Raw genomic sequence first — 18,725 nt, forward strand, 5'->3', positions numbered from 1 at the left:
AGACATCTAGGAGCATTTTCTTTGTAGGGGCTCCACAATTTTGAGTGAATGTGCTAACCTTTGCATTAACAATTATGCGTTACTAAATAAAACTAAAAACACAGAAAAGAATGAGTTGTGTTTTTTTTTTTAGGGGGGGAAGATCCTTATGAATCCTACATTCAATAGTGGGCTAATATCCAATATATACAAAGAATTCAAGAAGTTAGACTCCAGAGAATCAAATAACCCTATTAAAATGGGGTACAGTGCTAAACAAAATGATAGCTTTCAAAATGCATAAATATTTTCCCCTTCTTCATTTACAAAAAGAATGAGTTTTAAGCACTTTGGTAAGCTTTGTCAGTTTGTAAGGCACTTATTGTGGTTTCCAAGCAAAAAGAAAACAATATTGTTCATTAGAAACTGTGCTTCAGTGTGAAAAGGGGAAAAAAAAGAAACTGTGCTTGACACTATGGTGACTAAAGATGACAAACTAAAAATAATATTATATGTTGTTCATTAGAGGAATTTCAGTGATTAAGGAAGGTATTAATATAATCTTGTTTATTTTCTGAATTGCCTTTCTCTATAGCTCCTTTCCCATAAAATGTCAATAAATGAATTCCTTTAAAAATGTATTTCATGTTAAATAAATATTGTAGCATAAATAAAGTATCTGGCAGTGACCTACAAACATTAGAGCATCTTTTGGATAAAAATATAATTCATTAAATGGAATTAAGTAAAGATGAAAAATTATCAGCTATTTTTACTGCCTTTCCTTTATAAGAAAAAAAACAAAGTTTTTAGGAGATTGTTTATGATATATTACTGTGATTCCTAGAAGAAAATAAAACCAGAAAGAAAGGGAGAGGATAGAAATATGGCATTATTAAGGCTTGGTTTGGTTGATAACATTTTGAAGTATTTAGATATTCTAGTCATCATCTATTTAACTGAAAAACACAAACATGCAAAACACACTCTTATAGAAGAAAAGGAAGGGGATGGGATTGTGGGCTTATATCCGGGAAACCGGGAAAGGGAATAACATTTGGAATGCAAACAAAAATTATCCAACAAAAAATAATAAAAAAAATAAAAGTAACAAAGGACAAAAAGTAAAAACTTTCTTCTAGACACTCTATCCCTTCACATATAGTCGAAAACTGAGGACATGTTAGCTTATGCACTCTCTTATTTTCTAATGCGAAGTCTTGGATATTAGTGAAAGTCCACTACAATAAGAGGGAATGATGTGAGCTGTGAGCATCCTCACGATGGCTGCAACAATGGTTCTTAAATTGTCGATGTTTAATACAGGAAGGCAGCATCCCTGTTTGTGAAGTCACAGTTAGCTGGGTGTATCTTAAGCACCACCCCCACGGTGCCTGACAGGAGACACAATTCATTCAACTCCAGAGTTCATTACACAGATACACCCATACATTTTTATAATTCTTTATCATTTAATTTGTAGTTGTACCTTTCTATTTCCTTCTTTAAAATGAAGATCATTTTGAACAGGTTTATTTTTTAATAAAATGTGAACCTTTAATAATTCCTATATTGTATCAATTAAATCACAATCTTCCAGAAAACTATAAAAGGCTTTAGTGCCCTTCCCATTCTACCTTGTAGCTGCAGAAGAGTCACTTATGCCTCAGAGAAGTTTAACGGAGGTCTAAAAGGACTGCTCAGAAGAAATGATTCTCTATTTCTATTTATAAAGTTCTTCCACACCACTACCTAGTCAGGTAGTCAATTTGGATTGTTTTTTACTAGAACATAAAATGGGATGGAAGACATAGAGGAGGTCACACTGAGAAATTTCTTTTATTTCCTTTAAATGCAAAAGCAGATTACAGGAGCTGGATATGCAGCACGGCTATGAGGCACAGGGCCACTGCAGAATTGGTTCTGCTATCAGCTGGCTATTTCCTTTCCTTTCACGTATGTTTTCCTTTAAACTGTAATATTTCGCATCTGAAGATGTTATGAACATTATGGACTTTTTCATTTGTTAGCTAATATGCCTGCAACAGTGACTCTTTTTGAAAAAGTACCAACTGCTTGCACTTAATAATATGCAGCATCTGAAGAATTGAGTAAACACATCCTGACACCTCCTTAGCATCCTGCAATACTTCACCCTGAACACTGAGGAAACATGTGGAAGAGGACAGGTGAAAGAGAGTTACTGAGCCATTACAGAATGCTGAATGTTTTCTTTACTGGGAAATGTACATTTCTATTCAATAGCTCGCATCTTAAGAGGAAACTTAATGCTTAAAGAGGCAAAGTTAAATACTAGGTGACCCACATTAAAGTGGAAAGAGTAGTGGAGGGCAAAATCCAATTATACGATGTTGGAGAAACTTTTACTAAGTCAGAAGGACTGAAGAGCTAGAGGGTGAATTTTAAAAATGACAGATGATGTGTACCCGTATTCTTGCAAACATCGAGGGATAAAAGAATTGTTGAGAACACATTTCTGGAGTGTATAGTTTACAAGCATTGTGAGTTGCTGGCTATTCCATTTTAAAAAGATTGATGTGATCTACCAAAGATATTGAGCATGGATCTCTTAATGAGGAATGATACTTTAGTTGTTTTACTTAGACACAAGCTGTTTGACCAATTGAGGATGGGCTATTTGCCTCAGAATGCTACCTACATTCTTAAAGTTTACATAGTCATTCAGTGACAGATCCTGACATAGAACGTAGCTATTTCTATGACAATACATTGACTTTCAACCCATAAGCAGTTAATATATGGAAGGTGATGTCATGGGATCTGAGGAGCAGGGAGAACAGCTTGCTCACAAAGTAAGATGTTATGGTGACCAATCAGTTTTCAAGAAGGTGCAGCAATGGCTTGAGAGAAACAGCTGGCTGTCAGTTGCTTTTGGGTGTCAGTGGTGTTAGATAATGTGTTTAAACCTAAACAATGTTTAGCTTTTCTGTGCAACAACTTAGGATTGTGCAGTTTATAAGTATTTTTTCTAGGTAGGCTATAGAGATCATGATGGAAAGGGAGGTTTCAAAAAATATGACATTTATCTAATGATACTAGAATTTGGATGTCCAAGTAGTTAATATTAATGGGTTATTAATAGGTGAAAATCTGTGAACCATCCCCTAGCTTCTTCTGGTGTTTGTCAGCAATCTTTGGAACTTTGGCTAGAAACAATATTCCTCATACCTGTGACCTCATACTCATATGTCATTATCCCTGGACATGCCTTTGTATCTTCCAGATCATGTTTGGTCTTGTATTAACACATCTTAAACTAGCTAATAAGCCCTGCAAAGGTCATTTTATGTCCGCTATTACATTCTAAAATTTCTAACAGACATTTTTCTACCCAGTGCATGTGCTGGGTAGAATGTCAGTGATTTGGCCAGTGTTGGAGGAAAAAGTAAAAATAAGAGTGATAGTAATTTCAAAGCTATAGTTCATCATATATCTGGCAAGGAAAAGAACATTTTACAAAAGCTTCCAGGTTGCTCAGGTGGTTATACATTATAATTTATAAGATTTCTGAAAAAAAGATAGCTATAATATTTATCATTCAAATTTGAGACCCCTTGACTGTGAAAGAGGTGTACCAAAATATTTCAAGTGTTCATTCATCTACCAAGCCATATGCTATCAAATTTAACAAGATCATATGCCTTACAAAAAGAAGGAAGGAAGGAAGGAAGGAAGGAAGGAAGGAAGGAAGGAAGGAACAAAGGAAGGAAGGAAGGAAGGAAGGAAGGGAGGAAGGAAGGAAGGAAGGAACAAAGGAAGGAAGGAAGGAAGGAAGGAAGGAACGAACGAACGAACGAACGAACGAACAAAGGAAGGAAGGAAGGAAGGAAGGAAGGACAGATCTTTAAAAATAATCAAGGATATTTCGGGCAGGCAGGCCACATTGTTTAAGGAGTTCCTCCTTCCTGTTACTCAATGGGCCGGTTGAGAAATAGAGAAGCACCAGAGAGCAAACTGAGTCACCGGGGAAAGACTTGGACAAATTTAAGAATGCAATTACAAGAATTGGGATTTGATGTAGGGAACTGGGCTCAGGAATTGAGCTCAATCCTCTTTAGAGTAATAGCTGGGACAACTATGAAAGGAAGAGACATACTGATGAAGTGGTAAGTTATTTGAGAGTAGCATATTTGACTTAGTTAGAACATGTGTCTGACTTTAGCACAGCCATGGAGCAGTAGCAACTGTAGATCTGTGGTCTTCAGCTCTAACACTACCTTCATACAAGTATTTGCAAAACCCTTCCTTTGCAGACTTGAAATGAAGCATAGTTAATGTTATCAACCTCATCCATTAACTATTGACAATTAGAAATAAGCATAACCACTTAAGTGTCATAAAAGGAAAGTAATTTTAAGGGTACATTGATATGTAAATGGACCAACACTTCCCCAGTAGAAGGCATAATAGAATGTCCAGATGCCTCCACCCCCATTCTGAGTTGACTTGCTGTGATTAAGAAAACTGCAAATGCAGGTCTCTTAGATGTCATTGCTGCCTTACAAAGCTTGAGTAGGAAGGACATGAGGCACAAGTTATTTTTATAAATGACGAGTGGTTCTTCGTAGATCTCTCAACAATATAGAATACCCTGGACTGTACAAATTAGTACCTTAGAGAAGCTTCATGTGTTTTTAAACTTGTCCAACTCATGGGGTTGCATTCATGAGAGAACAATCTTCTGTGCTTCATAGGGTGCCACAGAAAGCTGTGGCCTTGTACGGCCTTTATGGTTGTAGGTTGGTGGCACTAAATTAGTTTGCATGGCAAACTAGACCAAGAAAGGCAGAAAGATACACATACAAGGAGATGGGGGTGGGGGGTATGGGGGTAATATTTGTTTATACATAAGAAAAGCAAAATTAGCAGATTTAGAAGACAGACGGAACTTCATGTTTCAGTTTTGCTTTTAGTTTATTTCTTTTTCTTTGGTTTTGAGTTTTGGTAGAGACAGGTTGTCACTGTCTTGCATAAGAAGACAATTCATGATACACACCCCAGTCTGGCTCCAAATTCCTTATCTCCCAGTTTTGGGCATCCAAATGCTGGTATTATAGGAGGGTATCACTAGATCCAGCTTCTTTTAGTATAGATTCATGTGGGTATTATTATAACATATTTTAAGAATAATTTGAGTGTCACGTAGAACGCCTATGAGCCCAACAATTTGAGACATCCAAAGAGTTCTCAAATATCCAACATGTTTCTGTGAGCCAAGAAAATAAGTAAATTTTAAAATTTAAAGTGAGTTATATTTTTCTGTGTAACTTATGTTACTTAAAATTTCCAATGTACTATTGAAAATTTTCACTTAAATACAATTTCAATTGTTTCAGTCCATCATACAAATTACATTTCTAATTCAGCATTACTTAATTTTCTGAAAAACCTGTAGGAATAAAAGGTAACAGGTCTCTCCTGTGTTTGTGTGTTTTCAGCAAATTCACTTAGGATCCTGTAGTCATTCTGGATGTGGATAATACAGGTGTGATGTAACTTTTTTAAACAAAGAACCAGACCCAGACGCCACACCTACCAGCCATGTAGTTAGAGATCAAAGCAATAAATTCAAGCTTTTTATTGTAAAGGGGTTCAGAATGGACTTCAAATGGAGCCCCATATCTAGGGGCTAGACAATACGTCCCATTGTCTGATCAACTGAGGAATTATGCAAATGTATAGCTAGAAAATTCTAGGCAATTATGAGACATTGCCAGCTAGATTTTCATGTGAAATCCTACATGTTAAGAAAATTTTAACATAACCAGAAAAATGTATGAAATGATAAATGCTACATGTATAAATGTCCGCTTATATGTTTTATAGGCCTGCATGCCTGCAAAATTTCATCTGTATGAAAACCTCCAATCTTAAAATACTCTTGTTTTATATTCATAAATCCATATAAAACTTACTAAAGAAACATTAAATTTTCTTTTCAGTACATATTAATGTTGTTTATTAAGTTGTGCTAATAAACAATCATATAATATGAACTCGCTACTCAGATCCCTCAGTGTGTAATAGAGGGTTGTTTATCACACACTCAGTGTAGTAGGAAACACTTCCAGAGTTGTACTACCTAACGTCAACACTTCATTTCCTGTTTATCACTGGCATCAGATAATCACTATTTAACCTTTTAGGTGTATCAAATCTTGAATTTCTTAATTTCTTCACAAAGGTATAATGAGATGTTATCCTTCCATTCTGTATGTAGGTAATGGTAGTTTTTTGTTTGTTACATCTGTTAATGTAAAACTTTACATGTAACTTGTTATTCCTCCTGCATATTGCAAATAAAGCTGCAATAGATGCAGTAGTATGTTTTTTAGTTATTTTTCTATTTCTGTGATAACGTTTCATGACCAAGGCAACTTATATAAAAACATTTAATTAGCTTAATGGTTTTAGAGCATTTAGTCTTTGATGGTGAAGTAAAAGTTTGTCATTAGGATGAACTAATAGTTCACATCCTAGTCCACAATGCAGAACACAGAGTAAGCACATAGAATGGCAAGGACCTCCCCTAGCCAAACATCACATCCAATAAATCTACATAAAATCCTTTCCAATCAATTCCACCAAGTGTGGATCAAGTATTCAAGCATAGAAACCAGTGGGTGCCATTCTCATTTAAATCACTTTATAGTGAAAATATCTCTTTTAGAATCTAACGTCATGATGCCCTCACTGGCTCCTAGGCTTTGAAAATACTTCAGGTATCATAAGTGGTCCTGAAACCAGAGAAAGGAATCAGTTGTTTCACAACTTCATGTCCTCCTAAAAATGCCAGATGTGGGACATATGCTTTATTAATCTTTATTCATTATTAAAAAGCCCAGAAACTTATACCTGGTCTTTGCTGTAGTGTCATGGAGAAATAGCAACCCATCCAGATGTTTGGACTATCATCCTTTAGCAGATAATCAGATCAAACTAGATCCTCTGCATATTTCAAAGCAGGAGGTAGAGAAACTAGGCCATTGCAAGCTCCCCAGGAGCCAGAATATGGAACACAGTTTCAGTCCTTTCCTTTGCTTTTCTCTACCTCTTTCCTCAATCGCACCCATCCTTCTTTCCTCTACTCCTCCTTATCATTACACTCTATTAGTTTCCTCTTGAAGTTGAAGATTAGTCCATTGACAACAATTCTAGGTTTGTTTTATATGAAAACAGTTTCTTTTCATCACTTTGTTTTACACTATTATCATTTTAACTCTTAATTTCACACGTGTAACTCCAAAGTTACAATTACAACACCAAGGAGTGTAAAAATCATTCCAGACCTTGTTTTATCACAAATCACAGCTCTGTGCACTCTACTATCATGTTAATGAGTTTGTATTTGAGAAACTGTGGAAATGTTTTCAGCTGAAAATGATAGCTTTAGTGATTCTAACTTCTGGCCTTCTAGAAAGACATAGAATAGAAAAGATACATGAGCTGAAATTAAATCCAATCTACCAGAACTAAAAATATGATAATATGATATATAGCAATGACAGCTGAGAATAGTGAGGTGTGTTCAATCTATGTATATTTAAAACACCCTATGCATGTTTTAAAATATATCATCACAAAAATCATTTTAATAAATGTTCAAGTTAACTCTCAAACTAGCATTGAATTTCTTAGTTTCTAGTTAGTGACTCATGATTAGATACGGTTATTTTACTTCCATATTTGTATGTCTGATTAGAAAGTGTGTGAAAAATACATAGAAATATTCAATTCATAATAATTCTATGTTAGTACACTTACGATTCAGACATGTATCAGCTAATATATCTGTACATGTATTATCACTGTTAGTACGTACATGGGGACTTCATGCAGAATAAGTTCTGTTGCTTTTCAGAATATTTATTTAATTTTATTCTTTTCTATAACTTTCTTGTTTTTTTTTTCCGTTAGAAGCCACCACCCTCCAATTTCAGCATTCAGTTCACTGTAAATTCCCTGGTTTGGGATTATCCTAATCACATGTAAAAAAATATATCGAGATTTTAACTAAATTAACTATTAGCAAAAGTTTCTTTGGTGCTATACAATGAAAGAACTCATCAAAGGTAATTTACTTCGTTCTGTTTTTCACCATGTGGTAGAGAATTGGAGTGCACGCAAGCTGCACAAAATTCCTAAGTGCTCACAAGTCTGTGCTGATATTTAGCCAAGTCTGTTCAGCTCAGAAACCTCATTTTTTCTATAAAACCTACTAAGATACTGGATTTTCTACATTAGCATTCCCAGTTAGTGTCTGCACACCTTGTGTGTAATGTTTCCGGGAATTAAACTAACTTGAATGTTAGGATAGACGCCAGAGCAGTTGGTCCTCAGATGTGACTGAAGCACAGGAAGAAGATTTTGGCAGAACGTGATTCTTTTAATGCCTGCTTTGGCAGGTGCTCAGCAATGCACTTCAACACACATATCAATCTAGAAATGATGATTTCTTTAGTAATTATCAAACACTATTGCTGCTGCACTGTTTTAGGAAAAGGCTTGAGCACCAGTGGCTTTGTGATACTATAATGACAAACTTGATACTCTGAGGATTCGTCTGCACCACTAGTAATCGTTCTCACACTCATCTGCCCTCTTTCTATTTCCCACTCTCTCTACCCACTAACTGTGTTCGTCTTTATATTTTTCTTCCTCTGGTCTTTATTTTATTTCAGTACTTTATACATTTAAGTAATTAATTTTAGTCATTTTCCCTCCCCATTCTCCTTTTTAGGACTTTCTTCTCTTATTTTGCCTTTCACTGCTTAACCACGGAGCTTAATTAGGGTTTTCTACATGAAAATGGAGTGTTATCTACTGGTTCAAAGACAGCCTATTAACAGCTACAAAACTTAAGAATATGACACTTATACTCCAAACACTGCCAAATGTTCTTTGGAAATAATGAGGCCTCATGAACACTCCTCCATTGGTGATGAATGTTGACAAGCTTAATCTTGTATGCCTTATGTTTCTAATAGTAGCCACATTGAGTTCTTGGATACAATGGCCACATCAGGCCAGGGAGATAAACGTTTTGCTGACATCTTTGCTTACTTTTGTTCTTACAACATATTTACCCCTTTTTAAAAGATGTTCCCTAAGCTCTGGAGGGACTGATGTAATAATTGTCCCACTTAGTTATTCTTAGAACTTTGGCTAATTGTGTTTTTCTGTAATAACCAAAATGCAAAAGGAAGCTTCTCTTATAAAGGCTGGATTGGAGTTCTCTACAAAAAGATAAGTCTCAAATACAACCAGAAAAATAGTTGGTTATACATACAACTAACATTCCACTATTACACTAAAAGGCACCTCTTAGGTCATTCTTGTTTTCTCAGGATTCATAGTGTGGTAAAGCGGTTGATAATTCTTTTCCACTGGTAGCCTGAATAGCATCTTCTCACACTATAAGGGTTCTCTAACTGTCAAGAAGATTCTATATCAGTTCCAGATTACCTTTTTAATAGCATGTAACCGAAGCATGCAAAATTATTGTTTGGTAAGGGGTTACCATCAAACCCATCAATCATGTTCTTTATTTTGAATGACTTTAGTGTCTTGATAACCAGATCTTCACTCAAATAAAAAGATATTAAGACTGTCTTTTAAAGATACACTGCATGTACGTAGGCATGCAGATGTGGGGGGACACTTATATACCTATGGATTTGTGTGTTTATAGGGCAGCTTACTGGAGTAGATTCTTTTCTTTACCATTTGGATCCAGGGAGTAACTTAGATAACCAGGATTTACAAGAATCTCTCCTCCTTGTATCCTGTAGGTAACCCCAGCTGCCTTTTGCCACTGTTCCATTGTATTTTCTTTAATTTTAAATTGTGTCTAAGTATTGTTTTTTGTTTGTTTGTTTGTTCTTAGAAGTTACAGGTCAAACAGACGACTAGACAGGTCAAATTTAAGAAATACCTATCAAAAATATAATCAATACTTGTGGTTAACTTAAAAAAAAACTTCTCAGACAAGTGTGATTATGTAAATGACAAGCAATAGTGTACCCTGAAATTTTCCTACGAATAGAAGTTTGTTCACAAGGGGTGCCCTGGTTACGACATGCATCTTTGCTATTTTCTACACTTCTTTTTTTTTTTTTTTTTTGGTTCTTTTTTTCGGAGCTGGGGACCGAACCCAGGGCCTTGTGCTTCCTAGGTAAGCGCTCTACCACTGAGCTAAATCCCCAGCCCCCATTTTCTACACTTCTTAATTTTTCTTATAGCAATCAGTGACATAAATACATAGGAACTGAATTTTTAAATTAATTAAAGGAAAGTTAAAAGGAGAGAGAAATGATGTCAGTTGTCACCTGTGTTAGTGTAATGCTTAGGAAATAGCACATTTTTTGTGCATTTTTTTTTGTATACATATACTAAGCACATTCCACAAACTTTCCTGGTAACTCTTCCACTGTACGTATGGAACAACCTTACCTTTTCATTGCTTTGGTACACGATTAGGTCTATCCCTACAAGAATCAGGGTGAGAACTATGTTCAAAATTATTCTCGTGTGGATAACAATTCTATACCCATAGTAAGTTCTAAATGTTTATGCCTTCCAATCATTTATTGAAATTCTAAAAACAGAAGTTATAGTGTCATGATGTTGGTCTAATTTATGAAATCCAATTGAATACCATACGTGACTATTGATATAAGATTTCCAAGATACCATTAAAGTGATGAACAGATTATGATTCTTTGTCAAAAACATCATGATCAAAACAAAATATAGTGGACTTATTATAAAGTTTATTAAAATTTAACTTTAAAATCCACATAATGGAGTGAGGTCTTAATCTTAATACTTTATTATTATTATTATTATTATTATTATATTATTATTATTATTATTTTGCCTTTCAACTACCTATTCATGTGGACTTCTTTCTCTCTGTCTCTTTCTCTGTCTGTCTGTACCTGTCTATATCTTTCTGCCTCTCTGTCTGTCTCTCTCTTGATTATAAATGGATTTTAATAAATTCTATTAGTTATTAATACTACATGGCCAGACCCCCAATAACCATGGCAAAGTCCTATGGATTTCTTTAATCAGCTCTTGCAAAATGACTGGGGGATTACCAATCTAGTTTTCTATTCACTATACTCTTAATTCCCAGCCTACTTCCCAAATGCTTGCTCTTTGGTCTTGCTTCAGTTACTTCTTCTAAAGCAGTCTGGTCTGTGGTTGGGGCAAATTTCCCTCAGGCAAGTGCTCCTTACTCATCCATATAATGGTGACCTCTTGCTCTTTCTCTTCTTCCTGCTTCATTCTTCTTTCTCTCCTCCTACCCTCTTTTTCCTTTCTTCTTTTATTCTCTCCTGGCTGAAACCACAGTTTTAATCAATAATTTTAAATTGGGGAATAAGATTTACATAGTATCACTTGAGGATCTGCTCATGGGGTGGAGCGGTAGGTCAACCAATTAGTGGGTCCAGTAGCTTTTGAATACATAACAGCACTGGACCAATTCTCAACACTTGATGCTTTTGTTCTCTTTTTATCTCCTTGGCTATTTCTTTCACTTTTTAATTTTTCAGTAACGTAAGACGGAGGAAAACAACAAACTTTGCACGTTGCCATCAGAGTACTTACTCTTTGGCTCACAGTACCAGGACTTTTGGAAAGTAGCACTCATTTTCACTTTGGTTGTTTTCTCATGGACACAATTTGCACACGTGTATCTTCACCTGTATCCAAGTTCTCCAGAACACATGTCTCCAACTGGGATTTCAAATGAGTTTATCAAGAAGGAACACACAATATTTGTACCTGATAAAATATTTTCTCAGACCAGCAGGCGAGAGAAATAAAGGTCCTTGAAAAGTTCCCCAAAGTTTGTTCTCTCATAGCTATGTGTAATTTTATATTTCAGTATAGAATAAGCAATAGTCAAATGCCGTAGGATTTCAGTTGTTTAAAGCATAAAGGATGTTAAGCGTACATTACTATGAAAGGAAATATGCATTATGAATTATTTAGTAGGATTTCTTTGTACTTGTGATAGAATGGAGAGCCATAGCCCACTAGCCAAGGGCATGATGACTGAACTCTATTCCTAGCCTTCAATTTTTAGTTTTTGTTTCTTAAGAGTTTCACTGAGAGTCCCATAGTATCTTTGACCTCATTTTGTAAAACAGGAAGACACTGATTTGCATTTCTCTTGCCTCCATCTTCAAACTATTTGGGTTACAGGTCTGTACCACCAGACTTGGCTCTGCTTCCGCCCCACTTACCACCAGGCTTCCCTTTAATAGTCCTTTTAAGTAAGTTGCATCATATTCATAAAACAAAAACTTTAAGTGTCTATGATTTACTTGATAGATTTAACATGAATCTTTGTATCAAGGGAATTGTGTTGATGTAGGAAATGGTGAAATGATGTTGGTGAAAATGCTAATGATGAGAAGCTGAAAAAAAAGCATTAAAGCAAAATAGTTCACTGTGTCAACGGAGTGGTTTCTGAACATGGTTGATTATCAGTAACCACCTGATCATTTATTTTTCTACTAAGTATGATTTTTTTCATCTTTATTAACTTGGGTATTTCTTATTTACATTTCGATTGTTATTCCCTTTCCCGGTTTCCCGGCCAACATCCTCCTAGCCCCTCCCCCTCCCTTCTAAATGGGTGTTCCCCTCCCCATCCTCCCCTCCTTACCGCCCTCCCCCCAACAATCTAGTTCTCTGGGGGTTCAGTCTTAGCAGGACCCAGGGCTTCCCCTTCCACTGGTGCTCTTACTAGGATATTCATTGCTACCTATGCAGTTGGAGCCCAGGGTCAGTCCATGTATAGTCTTTAGGTAGTGGGTTAGTCCCTGGAAGCTCTGGTTGGTTGGCATTGTTGTTCATATGGGGTCTCGAGCCCCTTCAAGCTCTTTCAGTCCTTTCTAAGATTCCTTCAATGGGGGTCTGATTTATAACTTAATGGCAGATCATTTAAATCAGAAGTTCAGCACTGCGGGCATAGGTATTATATACACACTAATACCCATGTGTGTGTGAGGGCAGACTCAGCAATGTCCAGGTGTCACACAGAAGATAAAGAGTTATGGAAGAAGGAATGAATCAGGCGCAGTATATAGCAAGAAACAGCTTTTAACATGATCTGCTCCCAACTTCTGTAACCCACCAATTCTTCCTTAACTTTTAATGTTTACTTAGTTCTGAATTTCAGTTTACTTGGTCCTGAATAGTACAGGAACAAATGTTGTAAGAGTATCTGTATTCAGAGACATATAAAGAGATGTTTTGGCATTGTTGTTTGCGTCACAATCCCCAAAGTGTAAGGAAGACCTTCAAGTAAGGTCAGATAAGGATATCTCCCTAAAAGAGGGAAAGGTAGTGTGCTCAGGACTTTCCTGAGGAAGCTTAAAAAGAGAATTCTTGGGAATATGTAAGTGATTTATAATAAGATATCCCCAAGTTCTATAAATATTAAAAGTCCTTCTGTCCTCCCGGAAGCATGGAACTGGACTGCATCATTCGGCTCAGCTTTGCTGGATCTTTGTCCTGAAACTGTGCTAGCTTTAAGACTTTACTGTCCCCAGTAGACATGACTGGGCCACCCATGCATAAACTGACTCCACAGGAGAATTAATGATGAGGGCAAAACCAATAAAGAAAAATGGCTTGTTGTATACATGACAGTAGAGAAGGGATCATGTGACTAAGAAAGTACGTAGTAACTGAATTCAGACTGTTAAGAAGGGAACACTCAGCAAGAAAAAATTAAAATACTAGATGTTTAGAGGTGAAAAAATATATCATGGGTGACTAAAGATGCACGATTGACAAGAGCCTGCTATAGCTCTGCCCAGAGAGACTCTGCCAGAGATGGACCAATATAGATGCAGATGTACACGGCCAAACATTGGACTTAGTGTGGGGAATCAAATGGGGAAGTTTGGGCAAGGACTCTAGGAGATGAACCTACAACCTCATAGGAAGAACAACAATGTCAACTAACCAGACACCCAAAAGCTCCCAGAGACTAAACCACAAACAAAATAGTACACAGGAGGTAACCATGGCTCCAGCAGGATATGTAGCAGAGGATTGCTTTATTTAGCATCACTGGGAGGGGAGTCCTTTGGTCTTGTGGAGGCTTGATGAAGCAGGATAGGGGAACACTAAGCAGGAGTGGGTAGGTGGTTGAGGAAGCACCCCTCATAGAGGCACCAGGGAGGGAGGAGGGGATGGTGGCTTGTGGATGGGAAACTGGGAAGGGGGATAACTTTCGACATGTAAATACGTGAGATAACCAATTAAAAATGAAAAAAAGAGAAAAGATACATGATTGATGGGAATGGAAGATTTTCGATGAAGAACAAAGAATAAATCATTTATAAACTAAGTGAATTAGACATTGGGGATTTTATGGTTACTGAAGTGATGAAGAATTAACTTAGATTGGTACCATTATATGTTTTGTCCTAAGCCTAACTTTTGAAGACAACTTTTTAGAAAGACTGACCTCTAAGAGAGGAAAGGCCACATTGGAATAAAACTGCCAATATAATCAGAAAGCAATTAATAGTCCTCTTCAAGTGGGAGTAGCAAAGAAAATTAATCCGCATTTTAATAACAGAAATAGTGTTAGTTTTAATCTATTTTTTGACCTGGTTTCAGTTTTCTATTTCTACGTAATATGATACAGTGAAAAACCAAATAAGAACTTTTTGGTATTGCCTAGCTTTCTTATTTAATCATAGGTAATACAAACTGTTCTTGCAATGTGTGACATGGTACAATGTCATCCTTAGATGGAATGAACACATCTTTTTCTGAATTTTGGACATTTGAAATATCCAGAAGGCATGTAATAAAGATATTTTTCCCATAGAATGCTATGGATTTACTGGCACATTGTTCCTCGATATAGCCATAAACCTCCTAGGGGATACCATACACTAGTTGAAGAAATAGGAGGTAAACCATTGTCTCGACATCTAGCCTTGTCTTCCTGGGAAATGCTTATTAATTAAATTATTGCACATATCATTTAGTATTGAAGCATACTTAAGGGATAATATAAATTCTCATGTCACCTTTGAATGTGATGTATCCTCTGTATAACTTAGGTATATACTTAAAGGGAATAAAAATTACCTCAAAAGTTTTATCAGGATCAAAAATTCATTATAATTCTAAATGATTTAACAGTACCTAGACCAGAATACATTGCTAAGTAAATATCTGGGCTAGTGCCTGTTATGGTTAGACATGTAATGTGTCCAATAAGTTCAAGACTTTGAATGTATGATCCCAAGATGAAGGTGGTATTCCAGAAGGCAGAAAGCTTTTGGTGACTATGGTTTGTTTAGATAAACAAAATGAGCCACAAAAATAGATTTGAAAGTGCTATACAGTTCTGAATCTGGCCCAACTCACTATTTCCAGATTTACCATGATGTGAACTAACACTGTTTCCAGGCCTTTGGCTGCATTAAACAAAACTACTTAAATTATAGACTGAAAGCCACTCTATTGTCAGACAAAGTAAATCCTCCTCTGTCATTTTGTACCCGATAAGGTATTTGGTTATAGCAATACAGAAGATAACTAACAATGTGACCACTGAGTGCCTATAAAGTTCAAAGATTGAGTCCAAATGCTCAAGAGCTATGGAAGTGGATCTTAAATGTGGGGTTTCTTTGATGCCATTTCTGATTCACTTTCCATAATATATACAGACATACAACCTGTGTTGAGCATTTTCTACTGGACTAAAATACATTGGCCCTGACATTTTTAAGTCATCATCAAAACTATTCATTTAGAAACGTATCATAAAGGCTGGCATGTTTTGCTCCCATCTCTACTGCACATAGATATTCATTTATCTAAAACAGTTTCCCTTGTGGCCAAATGTGTTCACATACGGCACATTAGACAACTGTTGTTTTCTTATAAACTCTCACGTGTTCCGATACTTTAATGAATTTATCTTGCTTTCATGTCAATCTTTCCTGTCCCTTCCATTCACCATCATTTATTCACATACTATTCATTCCAATAGACATTAGTCACACTCATGCTCTATGCTAAAATCCATTACAGAAAGGACACGTCTCCATAAAATCCCCTCTGACACCATCTGCTATTCATACTTGTGTAGAAAGCAAACAGTGACCAACATACCACATAAATAGATGGTATAAGTCTACTTCAAAGAATCAGGAACATGATAAGAAATAAGAAAAGATACTTTGCTGGATACTAGCAAGAGGGAAGCTGAGAAAAAAAAGACTCAAAAGAAGACTTCCCTAAGGGGATATTTAAGCTCAAACTTCCATCTAACTGAAGAGCTGTGGGTGGTGAGGCAAAAGTTTTACAGATGACTGTCTTTAGCCCTGTGCCTTCTACATACATGGGGAAATCCAGCACTGCCATCAAAATACAATAACGGGACATCATAGGCAGTATTAGAAATATATGCAGCCATCCATCCATGTCCCTTGAAAGGTTTGAATGTTGTTGTGAAGCCTGGATGAGATCCAGTACTATCCTCGTTTTGATTTCTCCCCAGTGTGTTCTCATCTTTTAGAGATGAGACTGCATCCTGTGTTCATTTTCTTGTCAATACCTGCCCAGCATCCCAACTTCACAAATTCAGAGCAAAATGGATGCTGAAGAATCGTTCTACAGTCATTTTCACTGCATGTACCTCTCTTCATGCTGGAACAAGCACCCTAGCAAGCTTTTTGTTCAAATTTAAATAAAGCTACAAAGAAAGAATGCATTTATTAGAAATAACACAGTTTACAGTTAAGAAATTAACTAAAGAGTGCAGTGTGAAAAAAATTCTATGTAAATATATGAAAGTAGCTTTTATTATTTAATATATTAAATAAAACGATTATCTTTGGGTATATATTTGATTGGACTAAGATAAATAGAATTAACATTGACAGAGATATTAGATTCAAGTCAGTAAAGAGACAGTGCAAAGTATCACAGTGGACTTGATAGCGATCGTAAAGCTCATCAGGACTTATTTTTCATGTGGCATTTAGTACCTGATGTGTTTAAATGTTTATTATGTGTCAAGCACTCTCTTAGTGTTTTGTCAGTGACTGTATAATAGCATTTTCCTTTTGACATGTGTATTCACACTTGAATGCTTCATCATACCCCAAATAAATGACTGATATGGTAAAGCTTGTTTTTGGTTTATTCATTTGTTTGTTTTTAATCTTAGTCATTATTTTGCGTCTGAGAATAAGAGCCATGTCTTAGTCCTTTCCTGGTTGACTTAAAAATTCAGTGTGACTGAAAAGGAAGCTAGCCCACCAGAAGGATATTCAAACATGATTTCCAATTTCTTCTTGGTCATGGGAAGAAAGAGAAAGTGATGCTTTCTAAATCTCACCAAGAAATAGACACAGAGTCTGACTCTAAATAACTAGTTTTGCATGTCCTGTGAGGTCCATTCTCTCTGAGTATCTCATCAATTTCAAAGGAAAAATTAGTAAAAAGACTGAGAGCCACAAATGAAAATGGTTCACTTTTTTAGGCTATGTACCTAAAACTGTGAAAAAGACCCTCAGAATTCAAGGAATGTAACTTTACCACAGTGACACTTAGATTCTGTGTTTCTCCTGAACTCCAATTGACAGCTATGCCATGTTTTCAGAGATAAAATTATGGACATTTTTGGCTACTTTCGCTTATATGAGCCTTTACTTATTTTATTGAAAATCCTTTTTCCCCACTGCTACATAGCTATGTAAAAGTTCGATTAGCTAAGACAAAAGGCACAGTGTTTTGCTGCTTTGACAATTCAACTCTGATAAAGGTAGAAAGCCAAATATCTAAGTGACAATGACTCTCTCCAGCTCTCGCTGCTTTGCAAGCTCTGTTCCTGTATTGAAGAAGTTTAAATAATTGAAACCCATGATGGCAATGGATTTCTTTTTTTCCTTTTGTATGTTTCTCATATTGTTTTTATACAACATTGCTGTATTTGATACAAATTAAGTATCCGTGGTTTAGATGATGGTGTGTAGTGAATACAGTTATAGTGGATTCATGCCTAAGAAAATAGATATTGTCAAGCTATAAAGACAAACTTAAACAAGACAAGGATATTTAACTTCAGCATGGTTGAACTGATTTAAGAGCAGCCATATTTGTAGAGGAACCTAGGGGCTACCAGCAAACCAAACCATGCTGTCTTCGATGAATTGAAGCATTGTGTTTTGACTAACAATTGGTTTGTGGACTAATATGTTGTACAACCTTGAAGAAAGTCAGTGAGGGCAAGTACATTGAATTCTAACCAGCCAAAACCCTCTAACCCAATGGTAATTGTCTCTTTTAAAGCTTTATCTCAAAGCCAGAACTTGCCTAAATGTAAGTATAATTCAGACAAGTGTGATTCCTGAGCTGATGATTTTTAATGTGACCATACTTAGAACTGTGAATCTTAGTATCCAAGTTCATTAAGCCATATCATGTTGGCATCTTCATTTTTTAAACATATAACCGTTTTTTATAGACATACCCATTCTGTCTCGTTAAAATTAGACACTGAATAAAAACTTTTAGATTTTCATGAAATTTGAACAAATATTTTAAGTGTGATTTCTATTTGCCAGGGGAATAGGTCAGTTAGGCTTTGTGTCCTTTAGGACTCCTTCCAAGGTTGGTGAAATGGGTTCAGAGTTTCATATTGATAC

At 36.0% G+C, this 18,725-nt stretch overlaps 1 protein-coding gene and 1 pseudogene across 6 annotated transcripts in view; one reads left to right on the plus strand and one right to left on the minus strand.

The window, feature by feature from the left end:
- Positions 1-11,680, minus strand: part of LOC148006519 (vacuolar protein sorting-associated protein 26C pseudogene) — a 75,995-nt pseudogene extending 64,315 nt beyond the window's left edge.
- The window catches only part of Lrrc4c (leucine rich repeat containing 4C), a 1,368,573-nt gene that overhangs the window by 850,890 nt on the left and 498,958 nt on the right, over positions 1-18,725 (plus strand).

Source organism: Rattus norvegicus, chromosome 3 (genome assembly GCF_021556685.1).
Source record: "Rattus norvegicus strain SHRSP/BbbUtx chromosome 3, alternate assembly SHRSP_T2T, whole genome shotgun sequence".
NCBI lineage: Eukaryota > Metazoa > Chordata > Mammalia > Rodentia > Muridae > Rattus > Rattus norvegicus.